The following is a 12,209-nucleotide window of genomic DNA, read 5'->3' on the forward strand; positions in this document are numbered from 1 at the left end:
AATCTCTGGAATATTGATAATATTTGACCCAATGTAAACACAAATTTCCAAATCCATAGATACTTGGGTGCTTATATAAATTGCCATACTATTTGCACATAATCTATGTACATCTTCACATATTTTTTCTCTGAATATTTCATTTGTTTGTGTTTTGAGCTCAGGTTAACCTTGAGATCAAAATCCTCCTGACTGTGCCAACCCTGTGCAGTCATCTTCTAGGTGTTCTTCTCCACACTCCAACAATGTAAATTTTATGTACATGTTATAGTATATTATTTGAAAATTTATAATAAAAAGTACATGCACATTTAGTATGAGCACGATTTTGTTCTAGTGTTTTCCATCAAAAATTGTTTATATCCAAGGAGGTGAAATCCATAAGTACAGATGTGTGTGTGTGTGTGTATGTGTGTGTGTGTGTGTGTGTGTGTGTGTTAATGGTATAATGTACTGTTAGTATTGTACCTTAAAATCATGTAATAATCACTGGCTATTTTCAAAGCTCAGGTTATACTGGGAAACTAGACCACAGACCCTAAATTTAAGCAAATCATTATTCTTCTGAAATCCATCCTGTTTTTTAAGGGACACATTGAAATAAATCCAACCTTTATTTTTTTTGACAACATGAAATATACACATTTCTCTCAACCATTCACTTAGAAACAATTTGTCTAGCACTTCACCAAGGCCAGATGCTAGGCCAGGCTTTGAATGCCAGCAAACTCAATTCCACATCACAGACAAGTGGGGCTCCATGACAGAGACAGGGTGTGAGGTCTTTATTTTCCAAAAATAAGTTATTCATTGGAGAATACAATGGTGGAGACAGTGGTGGGAATCATCTGCTATTTCAGAGCTGCCTTGTGGTTTGAAGCAGAATATTTAGTTCTGGGTCAGAAGAGTCAATAACTTCTGCAACAATCTGTGTTTTCAAAGCTACTTTAAGAAGGTCTTATTCTTCCTTTTACAAATTTTGAACTACTAAATGTTTGTGCTAAAGATGAATAAAAAAAATAGTTCCCACTTCTACCCAGTTAGAAATAGTATTAAAATGGAAGAATTGGACTCAAAAGCACATTAATCAATAATTGTATGAGCCATGAACAGATGGCCTGGTCTTTGCAGCACTTCTCTCCACAGGAAATCTGGAATGCTGCATGTTATCACATGATAGCACATGATAATACCTTCCTGTGTGTACTTTACAACAGTGTTTGTCACTGTAGTGACTCCCTGAAACCCGAACTGGGAAGATGGTAGGGGTTTCTTTCTCCTGGCTGCTAAAAGCAGCTACTCGATATGATACTCTAGGAAATCTGTCAGTGTCTTGTCCAGAAAAAGTCCTTTAAACCCATCACCAGTTAATATGAGTTATAAATCTCTGGGTTCATCTGTCAAGTCCTACCGCTCCCCAAGAGCCCTGATTATCACAGCTGACACAGACAAAAGCAGCCTTAATCTGCCAGAACACCAAGTTTTACTTGCAAGTGATTCTAAGTACTTTCAACTTGTTTGCTTTAGCTCACCTTAGCAAACTCAGTGCAATGGTCCCAGAACAGCCTACTATAATAGAAGTTTGTAAAATCTTGGTCACCTACTTCCAGAAAACATTAACACTTGTAACAGCCAAGGCCAGGCTTGGAACCTAGGCTTTACTCTTCCAGTGCTGTAAGAAGGTACCAAGAGTGGAGGGCTTGGTGACTTGGCACTAATGAAGTATCACTTCTTTCACCAACTTACTTACTGATTGTCTAGTGGACAATCAGATAATAAATTCCCTGTCATTTTGTGAGCCAAGGCCAATGAGAGAGCAGAGAAAGGAAACTTTTCCTGGATAGTTTTATATCAACTTGACACAAGCTAAAGTCATCAGAGGAAAGAGCCTCAACTGAGAAAATGCCTCCATAAGATAGAGCTGTAAGCAAGCCCATAGAGCATTTTCTTAATTAGTGATAGATAGGAAGGGTTCAGCTCATTGTGGGTGGTGCTATCCCTTGGCTGGTGGCTGGAGGTTCCATAAATAAAGCTAGCTGAGCAGGCCATGAGAAGCAAGCCAGTAAGCAGTACCCCTCCATGGCCTCTGCATCAGCTCCTGTGTCCAGATTCCTGTCCCATTTAAGTTCCTGTCCTGAATTCCTTTGGTGATAAATTGTGATGGTGAAGCTTAAGCTGAATAAACTCTTTCTTTCCCAAGTTTCTTTGGTCATGGTGTTTCATCACAACAATTATAACACTAAGACAGAAACACAGAGAATAAGCAGAAAATGAAAAAATAAAATAACAGATTTAGCCTCTAGACTATCAATAAATAAAGACAAATATTTTAAGCAAAATTCAACTGTATGCTATTTATAAGAAACTCACTTCAACCATTATAGAAGATAAAAGGATGAAAAATATGGATAACATCTAATAAAATAGCTTGAGAACAAAGAAAATTGTCAGAGATATAGGAACATGGGTCAAAAGGTCAATCTACAAAAAATCACAGCAATTTAAATGTATACATCAACAACAGAGCTAATTACCCTCAATAAGAACTTTTAAACCAGAAAGAAGACAGTTGCGTTATTACTCCTGCAGGTTCCAATATCTCTTTTTCAATACTTAGTACAGTCTGTCATTGTGAGGAAGTCAAGTCAGCAAGAACTTGAAGCTACTACACAATACATCCACAGTTAAGAGAGCAACAGAATGCGTGAAGAAGGGGGAGAGAGGGTGGGAGCGGGAGGGGAGGAAGGAGGGACTTATGGGGGGATACAAAGTGAATAAAGTGTAATTAATTAAATTAAATTAAATTAAAAAAGAGAGAGCAACAGATTTACTATTCCTGATTTCAAACTGCACTTACAGAGCAATAATAATAAAAACTGCATGATATTGCATAGTACCAGACAGGTTGATCAATGGAATGAAATTTAAGTTCCAGAAATAAACCCACACACCTATGGACATTTGATTTGTTTTACAAAGAAACCAAAACTATACAATGAATAAAAGAAAGCATGTACAATGCAAATACACCCATATTTATTTACCTGTACAACACCCAAGTCCAAGTGGACAAAGACATAAACATAAAACCAGATATCAAATAGAAGAGAAAGTGGGGATCAGCCTTGGCACAAGAGACAGCTTCCTGAGCAGAACACCAAAAACTCAGGCACTAAGACCAACAATTAATAAATAGTATTTCGTTAAACTTAAAAGCATCTGTAAGCAAAGGACACTGTCAATAGGATAAAATGGCAGCCAACAAAATGGGAAAATATACTCACCAACCAACAGAGAGTTAATATTCAAAATATACTTCTAAAAAAACTCAAGAAATTATACACCAACAAATGTAATAACCCAGTTAAAATGGGGTACAGAGATAAAAAGAGAATTGTAACAAAGGAATCTCTAATGGCTGAAAAACACAGAAAGAAATATTCAACGTCTTTAGTCATCATGGAAATAAAAATCAAAACAACTCTGAGATTCCATCTTATGCTAGTCAGAATGACTATACTCAAGAAGTCAAGTGGCAGCACATGCTGGTGAGATTGTAGAGAAAGGTGACCACTCCTCCATTGCTGGTGAGAGTGGAAACTTATACAAACATTTTGGAAATCATGCTGGCTGTTTTTCAGAAAATTAGGAATAATACTATCTCAAGATCTAGCAATACCATGCCTGGGTGTATACCCAAAAGATGCTCCACCTTAACAAGGACATTTGCTCAACTATGTTCATGGAAGCTTTATTTGTAATAACCAGCAACCAGAAAAAACCAAGATGATACTTAACCAAAGAATGGATTTTTTTTAAGTGGTATATTTACACAATGTAATACTACTCGGCTATTTAAAAAAAAAAAAACAATCATGAAATTTTCAGGCAAACAGATGGAACTAGAAAAGATCATCCTGAGTGAGGTAACCCAAACTCAGAAAGATGCACATGTATGTACTCACTTCTAAGTGGATTTTAGCCATATGGTACCAGATAAGCATACTGCGAGGCACAGACACCAAAAAGCTAAGTAATAAGAAGGACCCAAGAGAGGATGCATAAATCTCACTCAGAAGGGGAGATAGAATAGACAGAGGTGATGGCTGAAGAGAGGGAACAAGGTAGGAGAGGGGCCACAGAGGGTTAAGAGGGTGGAGAACAGACCTGAGGAGAAAAAAGCCAAGAGGACAGAAGGCCTGTAGAGAAAAAAAAAAGAAATTGAGAGCGGGAACATCTCTATTACAAGCTGGTGACCTAAGTCAGGGGAGGTTCCTGGGAGGATATGAGGGGGATTCAAGCAGAGACTCCTAGTAGCAAAGACTGTAGAGACTGAAGATGACATACTCTAATTAGACTAGTCTTCTAGTAAAGGGCAGAGAACACAACCCACCCACAAAAACTTACCAAATTTACCCTGCCTACAAGATGTGCAGGAATAAAGACAGAGCAGATAGACCAGAGATTGAGAGAATGTCTAACCAATGCCTGGCCCAAACAAAGACTCACCATATCAGAGAGTTCCCAACCCTGACACTGTGAACAATACTCTGCTAAGCCTGTAGACAGGAGCCTGTCAGAGTTGTCCTCTGAGAGGCTCTACCCAACAGCATCTGGGACTTGGTTAATGCCTAGAGAGTCTTGGGGAATAGTGGGAGGAAAGAGAAAAGCACCTGGAAGTAACAGGAGCTCCACAAGAAAAACAATAGCGCCAACTAACCAGAGTCCAGAGGGGTTTGAAGAGATTGACACATCAACCAAGAACCAAGCATGAACTCAACATAGGCCCCCTACAAACATGTAGTAGAGGGGAAGCTTAGGATTCATGTGAGTTCTGTAGTAAGGGAAGTTGGAACTGCATTGGACAAGGACTCACTTGCTAGCTTTTTGATCACTTTCCTGTGGCAGGACTGCTTTGACAGACCACAGGGAAAGAGGGAAACATTCAGTCCTAAAGGAAATTGATGAGCTAGGGTGGATGAAAAAAGGAATTCCCCTTTTCTAAAGAAAAGGGGAGCGGGAAGAAGGTAGGGAGAGAATGTGAGACTGGGAAGGAAAGAGTGAAGGGGCTACAAGTATGTAAAGTGAACAAAATAAATAAATGAGAAAAATAAAAAAAGAAAGAAATTTGCAGGCAAATGGATAGAACTAGAAAAGGTCATCCTGAATGAGGTAACCCAGACCCAGAAAGACACACATGGTATGTACTCAATTATAAGTGGATATTAGCTATAAAGTACAGAATAACCGTGCTACAATCCTACAGACCTAAAGAAACTAAGTAACAAAGAGGATCCAATGGAGGATGCTTGAATCTCAGTCAGAAGAGAAAATAAAATAGACATTGGAAGTGGATGGAAGGAGGGAACTGGGTAGAAGAGAGGATAGGGAGGGGAGAAGGGGTGTGGATTAATAGTAAGAAAAGCAGGTGAGAGAAGGGTATTCAGAGGTAGAGCGCATTTCTGGCATGTGCCAGAGACCTGAGATAGGGGAAGCCCCAGGATATCTACAGGGTTTGCCCTAGGTGAGACACCTAGCATCAGGAGATAACGGTCCTGAAGTGGCCACCTCCTGTAGCCAGGCAGGACTTCCAGTGGAGGGATAAGGACACCAACCCATCCACAAAACCTTTGATCCAAAATTTGTTCTGCCTACAAGATGTGCAGGGTCAAAGATTGAAGGAATGGCCAACCAAAGACTGGCCCTACTTGAGACTCATGTCATGGGAGAGAACCAGTCCTTGACATTCTTAATGTTACTCCACTATGCCTGTAGAGAGGAGCCTCCTCTGAGAGGCTTCACCCAGAAGCTGATGGAAACAGATGCCAAGATCTACAGCCAAACATTAGACAGAACTTAGGGAGTCCTACAAAAGAGTGGGGAGAATGACTGAGCAAGCTGGAGGTGGTCGAAGACTATACAGGAAGGCATGCAGAGTTGACTGGCTTGGGCCCATGGGGACTCAGAGAGACTGAACTAACAACTGAAGAGCATGCATGGACTGGTCCTAAACCTCCTACACATTTGTAGCAGAAGTGTAGCTTGGTTTTCATGTGAATCACTGCAGCGGAGGCCATCTCTGACTCTCAGGCATGATTTTGGATCCCATTCCACTAATTGTGCTGGCTTGTCTGGCCTCAGTGAGAGAAGATTCACCTAGTTCTGCAGAGACTTAATGTGCCAAGGCAGGTTGGTACTCATGGGGGACCTCCTCCTTCTCTAAGGACAAGAGGGAAGCATGCGGGTAAGAGTTGTGTGAGGGGAAGCCTAGGAGGAGAGGAGGGGGGCTGCACTCAGGATGTAAATATGTTTTTTAAATTATCCTTTTAATACAATAATAGTCACAGAACTCTAGATGGAAAAGAAGGTCAATTAGGTAATCCATATGAAATACTATTGAAGAACAAGAACCAACTTGAGCTCTTACAAAAATTATAGCAAAGGTTTAATTTATCCTATTATGGAATTAATTATTTGTGATTTATGCCATAGGATTCTAGGACTGATTTAAAATAAAACAGGTTAAAATATGTTAGTCACAAGCTCACATGAACAGTAAGTGAAATAAAATGGCTTTCCACCATAAAGAGAGAGACAGTAGTGAAACATCAAACTTCTTGTTGGCTATGATATTCTGATTTGCAATGTGTTTCAGTTCCCAAAGCTATGCTAATAGTTTCTTACATGCATGACCAAATTATAGGCATGATGAAAAAAAGGGGGGGCCTAGCACTATCTTTGTTCTTTAAAAAAGAATTTCTATTTTTTGTTTAGGATTAGGATGGATTTTTACCAAATTAGTAATGTGGGCCAATAGGAAAAGTACTGTCCTATGTTAGGCTCAAGGGAACAGTGCTCATACGGAATACTATGCATGGGAAGAGCAGAAGCAATACACTGAGGGGGTTACACATTCTGACATGCTCAAGATTGAAGCTGTTGCATACATGCAAACATGCTTCATTAAAACAGATATGAGGGAACAAGGATAAAACTGGCTCAGTTGCAAACCCATACAATCATCATGTACAGTGACAGTCTGGAAACTGTCAAAATGGGACTCAAGGTTGCTTTATGATTCTCTAGGAGCCAAATATAACATTTAAACAATCCACTCCATTAATGTTGTATCATTGTGTCAATCTGGAATGCATTTTAATCACAAGCCACCCACCCCTGACTGTCTGCCTTTGTTGTACTTTCTTATTGGCTCACTCTATCAACATCTGCTATGTTTAGACAATATGAATTAAAATTGAGGAATGCTGTTTGTACTCAGCTACTTTTGTTGAGAGTGTAACATCCCGAAATTGGCAGTGTTTATGTAAATCAGTGTGGCTGACACAGTCATCATAAACAAGTGAGGGAAATATAACAAACACTTGCTCATGCAGGAAATGTTTGTTTAGAGAGCTGGCTTTGGTCTCAGCAGATTGATGAAGAGTTGCTGATACCACAGATCTGGACTGCATTGTGTACCATGCTACATCTACTAGAAAGGAAGGCAATGCTGCTGCCACACACTCTGTAGTCCACAGAAAAAAGCCTCAGCCCCAAGGCATCTGCAGAAGTTTTCCATCTGAAGCCTGAGGTGTTGGGTAGATTCTGAAAACTGATTCCATCACAGGGCACTTCCAGAAGGCCTTCTGAACCAAGGACCTAATTCTCATTCACAAAAGAGGGATGGTAAAGAAATAATCGCACAAACATGCAATGGCACAGATGTACAATGATGCACACACCAGTGTGTTTACATGTACAAAAGTTCAAAAGCTACCTACACATTCAGTACATGAGGAATTTGTAAGCTGGTGATACTTCCAAACTACAATAGACCACACAACTGTGAAATACTATGTGACATGAGTTATGTGCTGATCATTTCCACCTGTCTTACATAAAACAAACATGAGGTAAAATGGCAAAACATCCTCCATCTGTGTTCTTTAGGAAAGTTTGCATTTGCTTAAATATAGGTTTAAGATACTTTCAGAAGTTTCTGAAGCAATCAGCAGTTACCTTGAGGGAGGAAGACTAGGGACCACAAAGATATAATGTGGAGACTTGGGAGTTAGGGGATCAACAATTTGGCAAATGCTTGCTGTATGAGGACCTGAGTTTCTACCTTCAGCACACACATAACACTTAGAATGGTGGTACTGAAGGGGGAGATGAAACAGGTGGATTATAGGAGCTCATTAGTCAGCTTAGCTAGCCAAATCAGTGTGCTCTGGACTCAGAGAGAGACCCTGTCACAAAATACAAGAAGGGCCAGGTATGCTGTTGCACACCTTTAGTCACAGTCCTTAGGAGTCAAAGGAGGGTGAACACGGGAGTTTGACATCACCCTTGTCTATGACGTAATTCCAGACTAGCCAGGACTACATAATGAGACTCTGTCTCAAAAAATAAGTGACATAGATTAAATAATTAAATTTAAAAATAAAACATAAAGAGTGGCTAAGGAAAACATCCAAAATTTACGTCTGGCCTCCACGTGCACATGCATATGTGTGCACATGCACCTACATGCACATCCCAACACACATACGTTCATGCCTCACACACTAACAAAGAAATCTGCAGCCACTATTTTCACAATGATTTTCAGTGTTAGATTTCATACTGTGTGTAAACACTATAGAAAATATTTTATATAAAAATAGAAAAGCCCTTTGCAGCCAGTCCTGAAGATACCTGATAAAACAGGGTCAGATGAAAGAGGAGGAGGTCCCCCCCTATCAGTGGACTTGGAAAGGGGCACGGTGGAGATGAGGGAGGGAGAGTGGAATTGGGAGGGAACGAGAGAGCAGGATACAGCTGGGATACAGAGTTAATAAAATGTAACTAATAATAAAAACTAAAAAAAAAATAAAAAATAGAAAAGCCTCACTAGATTGGCTATGGCTCATATTGATGGTGAACAAAAATTTAGAAAAATAGAACCCTTATGTATTTTTAATACATATTAAAATTAGTAAATCCACTTTGGATAACAGTCTAGCAGTTCTCTTAGAGTTAAATAGAGTTTCCATTAAATCTAGTAATGCCTTTCTAGACATGTACCCAGAAAAATGAAAACAATCGTCTAGAGAAAATTGTTCAAGTAATAAACACAGCAATACTATTCCTAATAGCAAAAAATGAAGGTACAGCACAAATGCCCCTTATCTAAAGGTTAATAGATAAGCAAAATGTAGTGTGTGCATATACTGTAATTTAGGAATAAAAACAATGAAGCCCTTATTACCAACAGACAGAGCGAAAATGTATGGAGGTGAAAGAAGCCAGTCACCAGTGGTCACATATTGTAGGATTTCAGTCACAAGAAATGTAAAAAAATAGGTAAATCTAAAGAGGTAAGAAATGAACTTGTGTTTACAAAGGACAGATAGGAAAATGGAAAGGGGCTTTAGAGGTTCGGTTTTCCGTTGGTGCATTGAATAGATTATAAAATTCACTGTGGTGACACTTCCACTGTTCTATTATGTGGCGGGTTAATTATTTACTTATAGAACATTTTTTCCCTCTCCCTACTTTTTTAATTTATTTTTATTTTTGTTGATTACAGTTTATTCACTTTGTATCCCCCCTATAGCTCCCTCCCTTCTCCCCTCCCAATCCCACCCTCCCTCTCTTTTCCCCACCCTTGCCCCTTCCCCAGTCCACTGATAGGAGAGGTCCTTCTCCCCTTCCCTCTGATCCTAGTCTATCAGGTCTCATCAGAAATGGCTGTATTGTCTTCCTCTGTGGCCTGGTAAGGCTGCTCCCCCTCAGGGGAAGGTAATTAAAGAACAGGCCACTTTGACTTTAGTTTTGTGCAGGGTGATAAATATGGATCTATTTTCATTTTTCTGCATGTAGACATCCAGTTGGTCCAGCACCATTTGTTGAAGATGCTGTCTTTTTTCCATTGAATGGATTTGGCTTCTTTGTCGAATATCAAGTATTCATAGGTGTGTGGATTTATTTCTGGGTCTTCTATGCGGTTCCATTGATCCTCCTTTCTGTTTCTATGCCAATACCATGCAGTACAGGGGATCATAAGAAAGAAGGGGAGTTAGTCTGATGGGGAAAGGATAGGAGCTCCACAAGGACCAAATATATCTGGGCACAGGGTCTTTTCTGAGACTGACATTCAACCAAGGACCATGTATGGATATAACCTAGAACCTCCACTCAGATGTAGCCTGTGGTAGCTCAGTAACCAATTGGTTTCCCAAAGTGAGGGGAACAGGGACTATTTCTAACAGGAACTCAATGACTGGCTCTTTGGTCTCCCCACCCCCGAAGGGAGGAGCAGTCCTGTTAGGCCACAGAGGAGGGCTTTGCAGCCAGTCCTGAAGATACCTGATAAAACAGGATCAGATGAATGGGGAGGAGGTCCCCCCTATCAGTGGACTTGGAAAGGGGCATGGTGGAGATGAGGGAGGGAGGGAGGGACTGGGAGGGAATGAGGGATCGGGACACGGCTGGGATACAGAGTTAATAAAATGTAACTGATAAAAAAAAATTAAAAAAAAAGAACAGGCCAATCAGTTCATGTCAGAGACAGACCCTGTCCCCATTACTATGGAACCCACTTGGACATTGAACTGCCATGGGCTATATCTGTGCAGGGTTTCCAGGGCATCTCTATGAGCAGTCCTTGGCTGGAGTATCAGTCTCAGAAAAGACCCCTGTGCCCAGACTTTTTGGATCTGTTGCTCTTCTTGTTGTGCTCCTGTCCTCTCCAGGTCTTACTATCTCCCACTTCTTTCATAAGATTCCCTGCACTCTTCCCAAAGTTTGGCTATGAGTCTCAGCATCTGCCTCAATACCCTGCAGGGCAAAGTCTCTCAGAGGCCCTCCGTGGTAGGCTTCTGTCCTGTTCCCTGTTTTCTCCTTCCTCTGATATCCATCATCTTTGTCTTTCTGAATGGCAATTAAACATCTTAGCCAGAGTCTTCCTTCTTGATTAGCTTCCTTAGGTGTACAGATTTTAGTATGTTTATCCTATATGCCTAATATCCACTTATGAGTGAGTACATACTGTGTGTGTCTTTCTGCTTCTGGGATACCTCACTCAGGATGATTTTTAAAAATTATTTTAAACACTATATGTGTACGCCTTCTTGTCTATGCATGGACAGAAGAGTGCAGTACCAACAAGGCCAGAAGGAAGCATCTGATCCTCTGGAACTGAAATTACATGTGGTTGTGAACCATCTGACTAGATCCTCTGCAAAAGCAGCAAGTGCTCTTAGCCCTTGAGTCCTTTCCACTTCAAAGAGCTAATTTTTAAATGGAAAACATTAAAAGATCATTTTGAAACAAAAAAAGATGGACTGGAGAGATAGCACAGTGGTTAAGAGAACTGGCTGTTTTTTTAGGGGTCCCAGTTTTGATTCTTAGCACCAACCTGGTGGCTCACAACCATCTGCAACTTCAGAAAATCTGATATCCTCTTCTAGCTTCCTCGGGGAGCACACACATGATGCTCTGTTCTTTATTAGAGCATCCATAGCCATAGCTAAACTAAAGAAAAATATATGTTCTCTAATTTTCGTGAAACAACAAATATATATATATAAATAAACATATAAATTTATTATTAACATATTTATATATTTAATGGAGTTAAAAATACATTTTATAAACATATGCATGCATGATTATATATTTTATATTAATATTATACTATGTTAATATATGTTTATATTAAGTGATGTTAAATATATACTTTATAAATGTTTGTTATATATACATATATGTATATATTATATATGTTTATATACATATATTTATATAATATATTATATATATAACTCCATTTAAATATCTTTATGTATGTATATATTTTAGAAATATTCTATAGTATTAGGTCTCCATATATCTTTTCTTTTTTATTCTTTATTAATTACATTTTATTCATTTTGTATCCCCCCTGTGGTTCCCTCCCTCCTCCCATCCCAATCTCTCCCTTCCTCTACCCCATATATCTTTTCAAAAGGCATGTGTGTTAATAATCCCTTCCCACATTTCCTCCTCTTTCATTCCTCTATACTAATTTCTACTTTATCACTATATTCCATGTCTTCTACCTTGAAAGATCTCCTCATTTTTGGTCTCTTACTAGCTATTCAATCTTTATGGATATTCTTAATGAAACACATATTTAAAGCTTAAAAGATAAAATCTGAAACTGTGCAATGCTTGTCTTTCTAAGT

This window comes from Meriones unguiculatus, chromosome 9 (genome assembly GCF_030254825.1).
Source record: "Meriones unguiculatus strain TT.TT164.6M chromosome 9, Bangor_MerUng_6.1, whole genome shotgun sequence".
NCBI classification, from domain to species: domain Eukaryota; kingdom Metazoa; phylum Chordata; class Mammalia; order Rodentia; family Muridae; genus Meriones; species Meriones unguiculatus.